The sequence below is a fragment of the Nuphar pumila genome, chromosome 7 (genome assembly GCF_984573655.1).
Source record: "Nuphar pumila chromosome 7, dmNupPumi1.hap1.1, whole genome shotgun sequence".
Classification (NCBI taxonomy): domain Eukaryota; kingdom Viridiplantae; phylum Streptophyta; class Magnoliopsida; order Nymphaeales; family Nymphaeaceae; genus Nuphar; species Nuphar pumila.
In genome coordinates, this window is record NC_143255.1 from 24,835,046 (window position 1) to 24,848,651 (window position 13,606).

At 34.8% G+C, this 13,606-nt stretch overlaps 1 pseudogene across 1 annotated transcript; it reads right to left on the reverse strand.

Moving 5' to 3' along the window:
• Positions 1 to 7,921: 7,921 nt before the first annotated feature.
• On the reverse strand, positions 7,922 to 10,551 carry LOC149831570 (inhibitor of trypsin and hageman factor pseudogene; annotated as a pseudogene). The gene is made up of 3 exons (XR_016433190.1): positions 10,541 to 10,551; positions 10,141 to 10,343; positions 7,922 to 8,119 (listed from the first exon to the last, which is right to left on the reverse strand). The product of XR_016433190.1 is annotated as an inhibitor of trypsin and hageman factor pseudogene (transcript).
• Positions 10,552 to 13,606: the final 3,055 nt, after the last annotated feature.

The following is a 13,606-nucleotide window of genomic DNA, read 5'->3' on the forward strand; positions in this document are numbered from 1 at the left end:
AGGTAAACCGAGACACTCCTTCATTTTGCATTCTTATTCACTACCATCCTTTTTGAGAAGAATGAATCTGATATAGAACCGATTTAAAGCTCAGTTTCAGGAGGAGGTGGTGGATTGTTTTGAGTTTTTAATGGTATGCAACAGATAGTATAATGTTTTGAATGTTTAGACTATGTAAATGAGGTGGTTCATCCATTTAATAGATCGAACCTTCCCATTTCAATAGTCAATATCAATGAAATGTCATATCTCCCTTTTAGTTTCTGATTTATTATCATATTTCATGTAGTTTTCATGTTTAAATATTGCATTAGGTTAGTTTCAGTATTTTATAATCGTTTTATTTATATAACATAGTTTTTATTGATGCTTTGTAGTGTCTTAATCCATATATGTAGTACAGTCGTTATTTCATGTATAAATTTCTGTCAATAAATTTTGAAATTTTTATTGTGAATACTCTTATATGTCTCTGATTTCCTGCAAAAAACCTGGATCGTTTTGAGTCTGTAACCACACTAAAAAAATAAAATACCGAATCAGGTTTTCAATACTATGAAAATGTTGGGTACATCAGAGGCTGATTTTTTAATTTGAGATCTCCCTCATGGAAGATCTGATTAACAATCTGAAAAATACAGTGTGTTCATAAAAGGACCTAGGATTTTATTTGATTTTACTGGATTTTTTTGCTACAACCTGCTATTTTTCATAAATTGGGTTATACAAACCATTTCACATAGCCTGTTACAGATCGCCAGAGCTCTAGATCGACTTAGGTCGATCATAGATCCCGACCTGTAAGTCAGATATAGGGTCTATCAGAAGAAGAATTAATCTTCAGGATATTTACTATCAGTACTTAAAGTTTCAGGATTTTTTGACAATGCATGCTATTTTTCCAGGTATTCTAGAGTAGGTCTGTCATTTTTCATTGATTTTAGGCTCGCCGAAATCCGATCTATGTTGTCATAATTGTAACTCTCCAACCATACGTTGAATCATATATCTGTAAAAGGCAAATATGTTCATCTATCTGTCTACTGTCACCCTATAAAATTTAGTGAATTTCTATGGTAAGTTGGTACCCGAAAATAGGCTGACATTAAGATAGGTGCATATTTGTAGGCAAAAATCATGCTTTTTAGGGTTTTATTTAATTTTTATATTAAAATAATGCCATAAAAAATATTTTATTATTCTATTCAGTTCCTAAGGTTAATATAGTCGTTCATGACAAATTTTGCATAGTTTTAAGTTCAAATGCTAGATGTTTTAATCAAATTATCAAAAAGAGATGTCTAATTCGCATGAAATACAAGTGAAATTCAATATTTTGGAGATATTTTAAGAAAATTTGCATTTTTAGGGTTTTGTTGCGTATATAGCCATATCATGACATCTCATGTTTGATTTTATTCCCATATACATTCATTTGAATTTCAAAATTCTCATTTTTACAAAAGTTTTCCTTAAAAACCCTTATTTCAAGGCCATAGTCTTCTTATCAAGGGCATTTTAGTTAATTTCATCATAATTTTGAATTTCAAAATCCTTTATTTTCTTATTTTCTTGCATTTACATCATTTTCCATCGTGTTTATCTCAGAGAGGAATGGAATTGGATTTATATCTGGATAAAATCTGATAATTTCTCGATATTGTCGAATAAATTCAGAAAAACCTACATATTTGCGCTAACCCATTTTCTAGTTTTGCAGGGATATTCAAGTGGAGGACATTATTTATTTATTTTTCTTATTTGATACAAAATCAAATGTAACATTGGAATAAGAGTTTACATTTATTGCATAGAATAGGATTGCATTACATATAGTTTGCTTTCATAATTTTTAATATTTAACGAATGATAATTCATGCAAACTTTTGAAATCCACTATGGTTGACATGAATGGCACATGCACGAGCTTTTAGAAAGTTGACAAACTTGATGAAGTTCGTATTTATGGCCATAGTCAGAATACAAACGAGACCCAGATTTATCATCTTCGTATAAGCCACATTCAACCTACACTCTTAGGCTATTTTCGAAAATCACTGCATCTTTCAAATGATTCTTTACAAATTCCTTAGAAAATATCTTTTTGAAGTTATATTCATTCATTCATATTAGTTAATTCACATCATGAAAGCATTTCAAAGGGGCATATGCCTTTTTACTGATTTATTTCACTAAGAAATCAATTTTCTCAAAAAGAGTATTCAAATTATTTCAAAAATCAATTTTTGCAAAGTTTTCAATCAATTTTTTATTTAAAAGGAGATTTTTAAAGTGGTTCAAGATTTTCCAAGGATTAGCTTTTTCCAAATATCAGAAGCAAACACAATGTTTTCAAAATGTGTATTTTCGAAAATTTCATAGTACATGCATGATTCTTTGTGCATTTAGGAATAGAATATCGGAATTGATAACTGAGCTATAGTTAAGCATATGATCGATCATTGGTTTAATTACCCCTGGTTATGGCGTCAGGAACGATTGAACCTCGTACCGACAGGCGAATCCCATTCTACGAAATTTTCTCACAAATTTAAAAAATGGAGGTGACTTATTTTCAAAAACCATTTTCAAATCTTGGTCAGGTTTGACTCGCAGAATTGTTTCTCTCTCTCGTAGAGGGAGGAAAAATTTTTGCGACGATAACAGGTTGATAGGTAAGTATCTCACAGTTGTTACTCTACTAAGGTTATAAATCTTGATGCTATTAGCTTCATCAATAACTACAACCCGACTATTATGTTAAAGACATGTATAATGGTGAGATTCTATGGCCATTAGATATTCCCATTAAAATGCTTTAACGCCTATATTTAATGGCTAGAAGATCTTGTTGATATAAATCAATAACGGTGACATCTGGATCTCGTTATTACAGGGTTTTACTCTAGAACAATGACAGTTATGATGCCATGATAGGATTTTACTCTATAATGGCTATAATTATGTTGTTATAGGGTTTTTATATTTCTCTCTCTCTCTCTCTCTCCCTTTTCGCACTGCTCCTCTCACCCTCTCTCTATCTACCTGAAACCCTGTAAATATCAGATTAGCAGGTGCCGCCTTGATCTCCCTCAATTTCCATGCAACCATCGAAGGACTCATCCATTGTCCAAGCATCATGCGGAGCAGTGAGTGTGCTCTTTCCCCTCTCTCTGCCTTTCTCTCAATCGATCCCTTCAGGTGAGGCAATACTCACCTGAGCCCCCTCTCTCTTAAACGTTCCTCGCCTGAGCCCCCCTCGTCTACCTCAGCTCCACTGACAATCGTGCCCTCAAATCGGTCTAGCAGTTTGAGAGCTTGCCAAGGGATTTGAGAATCCGATTGTTGAGTTTGACCATTAGGACATGGGAGGGAAATGATGACATGGAAAATGAGAAGGAAGGGTTTGAGGGTTTGGGTCTGGGTTTGGTGGTATTGTTGGGAGGAGGAGGAGTGGGATTGGTGGTCAGAGCATACATTTTACAACTCTATTTTAATTGGGTATGGTGTTTACGGGAAGTTTGAAGGAGAAATGGTTGATATGGGAAAGAAGAAATGATGGATTTTAGGAGAGAGAAAGGGAGAGGGAGGGAGGAAGATTTTGGGGTGGGAGATGATGGTTAATCAAGTAGAGGAAAAATACTACCAGAGTATGGAGCATGGAGTTCCAAGGAGGATATTTGAAACAATGACAGTTAACGACCATGAAGCAGTACTTTTCACCAAAAATGAAAAAGAAAAAAAACTTTTGAAGGCTCAATGAATTATTAATAGAAGGGGCCATCTTTCATTCAGGTTGAAGAAATTAAGAGAAGGGAAGAAACTTGGAAGTTCACCATAAATTATGGAACAAACCAAAGTTTGTGTTTAGTAAAAACGAATGTTGTTTGAATTGTATCAAACTGGCCTGAATCAACTGATTTGTATCAAATCAATTCTTCACTAATTTTCAAGAAAATCAACTCAATCAGTCTTTTAGTTTTTAGCTTTTAAAACTATAGTATATATTGAATGCATGCAAAATTCAAATGTTTTGCTAAATATTTATTTATTTATGATTGGACTTTAGGGTTTTTTATGTTTTAGTTTTTGTTTTGGTATTCTATTGTATGAATGCATACTAAATCCAAAATTTTATTCTGGCTAGTGTTAGGGTTTTAATAATACATGTTTATTTATGCTTTGATTTTAGGATTATTTTGTGTTAGCATTATATCATGTATGTGTATTTTATTGTGTGAATGCAAGGAAAATATGTTTGTTTTCTTTTGTTTCATTTAGGATTCTAAAGCGATCTGATGCACCTATTTTTCGCAAAAAGGGTTTAAATTGTATGCATGTTTGTATCTATGGTATCTTTCTAGTTATCGCTTGAGTTTTTTTTTCTTTTCTTCAAATTTTATTTATATATAAATTGATTATATAAATATATAAACTAATTTATATATATATATATATATATATATATATATATATATATATATATATAAACTGAACTTATATATACCACTGATCAAAGATTCTCTTATTGAATATAGTGGGATCACCATCTATAAATATGGATCAATCGTGGAAACATATTCTTAACAAAAGTTTATAACCTTATTGATGCAGAGCATCCTGAAGATCCGAGCTTTGAAGATGAATTAGATCCAAATTCAATTTGCAAGATCTGATCCAAGATGCGATCCATGGCAGATCCAATCATGCAGGACTATTTGTGTCCAATTGGATCTTTGCCAACACAAATCCATGTTGAATATCATATTTTAAATTCTAAGATATTTTGCATTTATCTTCTTAGAGATTATAATTTTGTTTTTTATTCTATTTTGTCATATTAAGAAATCATATTAAATATATTTTTTTATTTTTTTTAGGTACCGGATTCTATGGATCCGGATAGTTCTAGTGCCCTATAGGATCTTTTTGTGATACTAGAGGGTGTACGGGGTAATTGGGTAGTTTTATTTTTATTTTTTATAATTTTGATGTTGGATCCAAAGTAATATGTATATAAAGATCTAGTTTGAGTATTAGATCTTATAACAAGATCCAATACCACTACTTGGATCCATATTGGTGCACTAGAGTTGGACCAATATGGACTTGGGTCAATGATATTCAAGCTTCCCTTGACCAGCCACATCATCCCATCCTTATTGGGCATGATTGAGGTACCTCCCTGCTGGTCCAATTAATTCAAAAGGGTATTGTGCCATTGGGCCAACTTGAGGTGCAATGAGAGCTAGAACTTGTTTGAATTAATCTCTCATTTGCCTTAAAGGAGGCTGCCCTCATTGGCCTCAAGGGAGGCTGCCTCTCACGTGACCAATGAGAGAACTTGCTATCTTTGTGCCCCTTAAATTCCAGCTGAAAAATTAGGTTGGGGTCTTTTTGGCTTCAATCTTTTGGAAAAGAAATTCGAAAATGGTGTGGGAAGAGAATATTTGAAGGGTGAACACAGTTCCTATATTTTGACCGTATCTCCTTAGATAATGGTTCAAAATTTATGATCTTTAGCTTGTTGGAAAGCTAAGATCCTTCTCTACAAGTTTGTTGTTTACCATTTGGCTTAGTTCAGCTCAGTTAAGCTACTAAAGTCTTGGACAAGTTTCTTGATGATGGCATCAAGGAAGAAGGTGATGCAAAACCTTGTACGGCTATGCATGTGAGGGTGTTGCTGATCGTGTGGTCAAGGTTTGGAAACCTTGGTACTGGTATTTGAGATGTTGGAGACAAAAGTAAACCAATCACAATTTCAAACCTTGATCACACAAAAATAAATTTGTGAATCACACTAACTTTGATCACACAAAAATAGATGTATGTATGAAAGACAATTTGCTTTTCTGAGAGGAGCATGAGAATAACAAAATGTGCCCAAAAGTGTAATGCTTAAGATAGAAACCATACAAAGGCAAAGGAAAGAAAGTTTCTCAAAAGATTTTATGATACTTTTCCTTAAAATCAAGATTGTAGCGCTTGTTCATGATAACAAAATTAGCATCAAATATGTGGTAGCACAAGACCTGATGTACAAGCGATGAGAACATACTAATTCATCCATCATATTCTATAGTGTGGAAGGAATTTGATAGAGAACACATATTGCGTACAACGAAACCTCGCAATGTTCATCTCGACTTCGCAAGTGATAGTTTCAATCAATTAAAAAATATGAGTCAATCATACAATACGTGACCCATAGTATTATTGTCGTATAATATGCCTCCATGGATGTGTATAAAAGATTCTTTCATACACCTTTTCATACTCATCCTTGGGGTAAAGGCACTTGAAAATGACAGATATTTACTTACAATCGTTAATCAAATATTTGCAAGAGTTATGGGATGAAGGCATTAGCACGAATGATTCATTAACTAAATGGATATTTCAAGTGTGAGCGGTGATAATGTGAACTATCAATGATTTTTTAATATATGCCAACTTATCAGGATGATTTTCAAAGAGAAAGTTTGTGTGTACAGTTTGCAATATTGATATAAGGTTAGACAGCTTGAAGTTAGGCAAGAAGACGTGTTACATGGCACACTATTAATTCTTACAACACGATCGCCTATGGCATTGTCAAAAGAAGGAGTTTGACGATAAAGTTGAGTTTAGAGGGCCACTAAATGAATTATCTAGAGCTGAACTAGATGTATAGTTAAATAATGTTACTCTTGATTTCAGAAAACTAGGAGTTGGTGGTAAAAGAAAAAAATGTGACAACCAATATTATCTAAATTGAACAAAAAAAATATTTTTTCAACATCCATGTTGATCATCACTGAAGCTAAAGCACAACTTAGATGTAATGGATGTTGAGAACAACGTATGTGACAATATCTTATATATAGTGCTTGATGTGAAAAGAAAAACAAAGGACAACGAAAATGCATGGAAAGATATAAGACTCAGAAAGTTTGTATTTATATACACTATTTGTAGTCTTTGGTTATATTATGTTACACATTACAGTCTTTAGTTATTCTGTTATTTCCTAATATGTATGACTTCTCTTACTGTGTGACTAGCCATATAGCTGTCATCTTCTTGTACAGTGTATATTGCCTACTGCATTCTCAATGCCTTTTTTGTTACATATTACTAATAGAGATCCCTGATTGCGTATTTTCTTTTACATTCTTAATGTAAAAATTGTTTTTGAAAACTAATTTTTAGTTTTATCTTTTTAGGCTTATGGCTTATAACGCCAAGATTCCTATCCCGCTGTAATAACCTATACCAATGTGTTAATTCTTCTAATTGTAGCCTATATCGGTGAGTTAATTTTCCTCGTTATAGCCTATAACAACGAAAATAGTCTGTTATAACCTATAGGTAGCCTATAATGGTGAGACAGGGATCTCACCGTTATATCCTATTTCACCATTAAAACAATCTTGTCGTTAAAGATTACCTCTCCGCTATTGGTGTACTTAGTTTTGGCAAGATTCTTTGTTGGTGTTGGTTCACCCTTTAACGGCAAGATGTAAATGTCTTCGCAAAGGCTTTTTTTTGGTGACTTGTTAGCGAGTATTCTCGCCATTATAGGCCTATAGCGATGAGAAATAGGGCAATAGCGGCAAGATATACCACTGCTATTTATCTGCATTCTTGTAGTATTCTCTCAGAGAGAGAGAGAGAGAGAGAGAACCATGAAAAGTTTGATTCAGAAATAAGTCTCTAAAGTGTTGGACCAGTCATACAACATTTGATTTGTGTAACAAATAATTATAAATAGTTAAACAAGTTTCTATTATGAATCCAATGCATGATTTTGGAGAAACAAATTTCCAAAATAATTTTAATTTATTAGCATTTACAAGGTTGTTGTAGCACAACCATGACATTGTATGGCAAGCCAATTTATTCGGTAACCATAGGCATGTTGTTGCATAGAAACGTCCCATTTACCCTATAGTGGGGACCTTAATGACTGTCCCATTCCTCTTGCTAACCCAAACCCAAACCCAATCGCAGCGAAAATCTAAAAGTACACTTGTGCCTTCTTCAACAATATGGGCCTTCACATTAGGGTTCTCCCTCTCAATGATGGTTGCTGCAATTTGCCCATACTCACCTACCAATTCTGGCCAAGAACTCTTACCTGCACCAAAGTTGTTTCATCCCTCGCATTAGCATCTCATGGTTTATCAGAAAAGCAGCAAACAATGAAATAAAACAATTGCTAGTTGCTGTTAAGCCATACAATGCAGTGCAATTGGGCCAGTCCAAATCTGCCCTACCAAGAACCAGACTTGCCGAAACGGCCCAATCAAGATCAAAGCTGGGTGGGCAGCTCTAGGATAGATGTTAGATATACAGGCTCCTATTACGTCTTCTAGTATTTGATTTCTCCTCAATTCCATTCTTGTTGTAATTCTTCAGAACCTGATATTAATGATATTATTCTGCTTTAAAAAAAGAAAACGACCCAGACTTGCTGAAAGCTATATATATGCCACAATGATATAGGTAAGGACGTGTAGGTGACTCGCCTACGTGACACAGGTTCAAGAAAATTAAAAGTAAGATACTGTGACACGTGTATATATATATATATATATATATATATATATATATATATATATATATATGAAATATTTTGTATTGGTTCTTCAAAAATGCTTTTTATTTAATACTTATGAAAACATGTTGATATTAGTAATATAAATTTTTTTTAAAAGAAAAATACTTCATAGATTTAATTTTAGATTGAGAAAATTACAACTCGAATTGACCCAAAGTCACTAGACAAGTATTAAGAGGACTGAAGATCCTATAAAAAAGATACGTTCGAGTCACCCCATTTAAGTCTACAGTGAAGGACTAGTTCATGAAGAGCAGCAGCTTTTGCTAAGAAAGTGTGTTGGTGGCAACCCTCCATATGCACTCGGTAATTGCGTTGCAGCACATCTTATCTTAAGTTAGTTGGGGTATTTCATTGAGGAGCTGTGACATGCCAAACCAGTTTAAAGCATTCTCTTATGAATTTACATTCTCAAAACAAATGAATTGATGATTTCTCTTTCTTTTTACAAAGAATGCAGATGAATTCCTTAGATTTGAGCACTTGGTGGGTGAGTGACCGTTTATGAAGAATTAGCTAAGCATTGATGGACCCTCTAGCCTGAGTCAATATAGAATTCAAACAAGGTATAGCTCCATTGAATCTTAGGCCTTAATGTAGACAATCCCCTTAATAGACATATTAACTCTTCAAAAAAGATAGGAGAAGGATTCTCCTATAATTGGATTTCCCAACCATGTGTTTGGTTCCAAAATGTGGAAATTAGGTCTTCTTTACTTAGAGAGGCCCAATAAAGAACAGGATAAAGATCTTTCAAATACCCATTTTGATTCCAAGCATCGTTCCAAAATCTGGTTTTGGAACTATCCCCAATAACACGAAAATTGCTTCAACCCTTTCTAAAAACGGGATCCTCCAATTTCCATGGCCAGCCAAGCAGGCCATATTTATAAATTATTTTACTCTACCCACATAAGGGCTATTTTTCTAATATTTACTGAGTTGTCTCTCTCTCTCTCTCTCTGTCTCTAAACAGGTGATACTACAAAAGACTTTTTTTTTTCAAAAAGTTTTTAACTGTAATGCAATTGAGACATGAGTCTGACACGTTTTTGGCGTGTGTCATCAGTGTGTCACATGATAAAATATGTGGGGCTTCATCATTGAGCGTGTCATCTGTGACACGGGCCCATTTAGGCATGTCACTATGACATAGGCTGAAAGGCTGACCCATTTAGGCATGTCATTATTTTCTCAGGTAATTTCTCAGGATATTTTCATAAATCTCACGAGATTTGTCACTATGGGACCAACATCCCTAAGTAGCTGCCACGTGGCCCGAGTTTGGACCCATTCTCACCGGCAGCCACATCGCTTGGGACAGGGCCCCACTCTCCTCTAAGGTGAGAGGCCTGATACAGTGGCCAAGTACTTAGCAAAGTATTTGGCCCGAGTGGTAGGGTGGTTTACATCAGCTGAAAAAGGATAGCCAGATATAGATGCCCTCATACGCATCATTACCGAATTCTTGAACCAAAAACAAAATGAAGATAATTTCACCTCCATGCTATGAGTAACGTACAATTTGCAGAACGAACCTTTGCATTCCGATGCAACACACTTATGTGACACGAATAATATATGGTGTTGAAGCCGTACCTTTGCAAATGTCTGCCGTTTCTCTCTTTGAAGATGTTCACTTACAGTTATAGCAAGCCATTGGTAGTGGGTATTTATAGATTTGGCTTGATAGTTATCCTTACCTTTCCTAAGGTGGTGTATGCCTTGTTGGAGTGGTTTCCTTCAAAAAATATATAAATATATATATTCCTTCAAAAAAGTATGCCTTATTTGAATGTTGACTACAGTTTCCGTAGGGTTCCAACCTTCATGAAGGATTTTGTCTGTCTCTCTCTCTCCTTATGCTTTCATATTACGAAGGATGGATAAGCTTGTATATGTATAAGTCGGTTTGATCCCATGGCTGAAGTTTCTAACCAGCTGGCCATCTTAATTGAACGTTGACGATATTGCTCCAACCAATTCATACCTCTCTCTGTCTCTAATGGAAAAGGGTGCTGTGCATGTGTTGGACATTTACAGATTTGGTTTGATAAGACCACTGGGTTTTCCTCCCTCTGCTGGCGCTCCTTTTTAATTGGAACTTGATCATATTGGCTTATTGGCTTACGGTTTACGCCTCTTCACGAGAGCGGATCCGGTAAGATGTCAAATACTTTTATTTGAAAAATCATGGTTTTTGTGAAGAAAAACATGATCAAAAGGTGATTCTTACCAAATTGACCTTTTTTTTTTTTTGAAAGAAAGGTAATTTCATTAAAGTATTAGGAAGAATTGAAGTAATATAACGTTTCATAAGTGATGAGATATCACTTGCTGAAATAAATTTATCAAAGCATTACATACCTGCAATGAAGGCATGCAGTATCAAACCATCCAGCCAGTTAGAATACTTGGGTTTGAAAGATGACCCTGTTGGTTCTTGGGGGAGAGCGCCCCTACAAACATCCGGTTATCTTGAATATCTGCAGAGGATCAGAGTGCCATATCCTGCCGAAGAAAGCGCCAGCAGAAAACAGTCTACAATAGACACCCGACCAGACACCATTACTTTATGCATTGAGGTAGAGAGCTCCCAAGAGGACAAGGCGTAACAGGTTACATGAGGCCCCTGATACAACTGCCCCCCTTGCGAGTAGAACCGCCACCGATCTGAACGCATTCCAACCAAGCACAAAATTACAAAAATTTTAATGAGAACTTTTGTAAACAATACAAAAATTTCTATTCCCTGTGTTGTTGTCCTGTGTGATTGATTGCGTTAAACTACTATGTTTTAGCTTAACTTTGATACAGTGACAAATAAGGGCTAACTGATATATAAATTAAGAAAGTTGATCAGTTAGCAACTAAATTAAGTTATTAATTTATTTAATTGAATTAATTAAATGGGTGACTAATTACCCTGATAAATCATAACTAACTATGATAGTTAATAAAACCATAGTCAGTAGAAAATTTTAGCTAAGTATGAAATAAATGAAAAATTAATTATTCTCTTGTGTGGCAAATTAAATTGATGTCTAACAGTCAATATTGGTGATGTTCGCTAATTAGGATATATGAGTATATAATTGTTAGACATTAGCATTTACTCAGTAATTGTGATTAATTAATAATGGGTCAGTAATTAAAAAACAAATAATGTAAATTATACTTAAGGTATTAAGTGAATTTTTTAATTTTGATATATATATATATATAATTATTTTTTAAATGGGAACTAAGACGTAGATGATTAACAGATACAAAAAAATTTGGATACTCATGTGGGTTTAGGCCTACATCGGTTTGGTTTGGACCCAACCGGTTGAAAAATCCAAAAGGGGAACAACGGAGAATTCAAATTTTTTTTAAGGAGGGTATGGGCTCACTTCACCCCATCTCCTCGTAGGTTTTAAAGGCCCAAGAAAAGAGGTCGTGTGACCCATATGGGCTCTCTTTTGAGGAAAGCTCAAAATAGAGCTTTTCAAAAAGAGGAGTTAATTTCACCTCTACATTTTTCTTTTTTGCTATTAGTGAAAGCATGGGAGACATGCTTGTAGAGGAAGAGAGGTGGCTGGAGGTTTACCAAGCTCAATCCTCTATCAACCCTACATCTTTACCTATTTTTCCCCATTTCATTTCCTATAAATCATGTTTTGATAAAAAGGGGGGAAACACAAATTCATATGTTTTGTGAAGTGTCTCATCCCTCTTCTTCTCTCCCCCTCTTAACTCTTCACAAATTGTTCTGGTTTGGTGTGAGGACTCTTCACAAGTTTGTTGAAGCCACACCTCCATCAACTCTACTGTAGGGAGGAGAGCTCTTTGAACTCCTCTCTACACCGTGTTGGTAGAGGAAAAAAGATCTCTTAGCATTTCTTTTTTTTTTTATTTTGGCAATGTAAGGTCTAAAATACCACTTTCATCTAGTTTTTCATCTAGAGATATGGGTGGCATGCATGATGTGTTTTGTGTTGAGACTCTTGCGTTTTTATTTACTTAATGAAGAGCATGTCGATATTCTTGTCTCAGCCATTTGTTCTCTTTTGTAAACATGCTTTTGTATTTTATTTCGTTTTAAGACATTAATCTAAGTGTGTTGATATATATTTTTTAGTTTGTTTGTCAACAACCATGTATTATTACAAACATGCTGGATATTTTTTTTTACTCCAAGCACATACGTTTTTGGCAACCACATACGAAGGATTTTGTGGTCTTTCTCTCTTCTTATGCTTCCATTACGAAGGATGGATAAGGTTTTTTTTTTTTTTTTACCAACAATCATGTTTTTAACGCGATTTTTATGTTTTTTGCCTGCCACATGCGAATTGCGGTGAGCAAGCTTTAGCTCCAATCTAGCACCAGACCCAATACTATATATATAAACATATATATACGGACGCACTTGCCCGCTCAGGATGAACACAAGTATCCACGAAGAGTGGACCCTGGAAAACGCTGGGTAAGATTAGCAATTTCATTCAGCATTTACGTCCACAAACCCCACGTTTGTGGTTGTAAACGCTGGGTGAGATTGCTAATCTCACCCAGCGTTTTACACAATCCGCTCTCCGGGTGACACAAAATTCATTTAGTGCTTTCGAATCTCATATATACTTATCAGATTAAGCAAAAAACCACTTGCACTTATTAATTTTTCAGGTCAAACGCGTGTGAAACCGATTTCCTAACAGTCCATTCTAATGTTACGGGCCTTACCTACAAAGACGGCTAGCAGAAGGCCTTGAACGACCCAATTCACGTCTGAGTCTGACCCAAAATTATTCATAATACAACTATACCTGGATCTGACTGAACCCATTAAACTATATCATGATCAAGACATCTTCAAAATCAAGAGACATTCATTTGCTTCATTACCAAATGTACTGTGAAAATTAAAGATTTTGTGTGAATTTGAGTCTCTATGGGTGTTTTGAAAAATGAGTCTGGGCCAGGTCAAGCATTTTAGAGCCTTGCTTGTGCAATCTGATC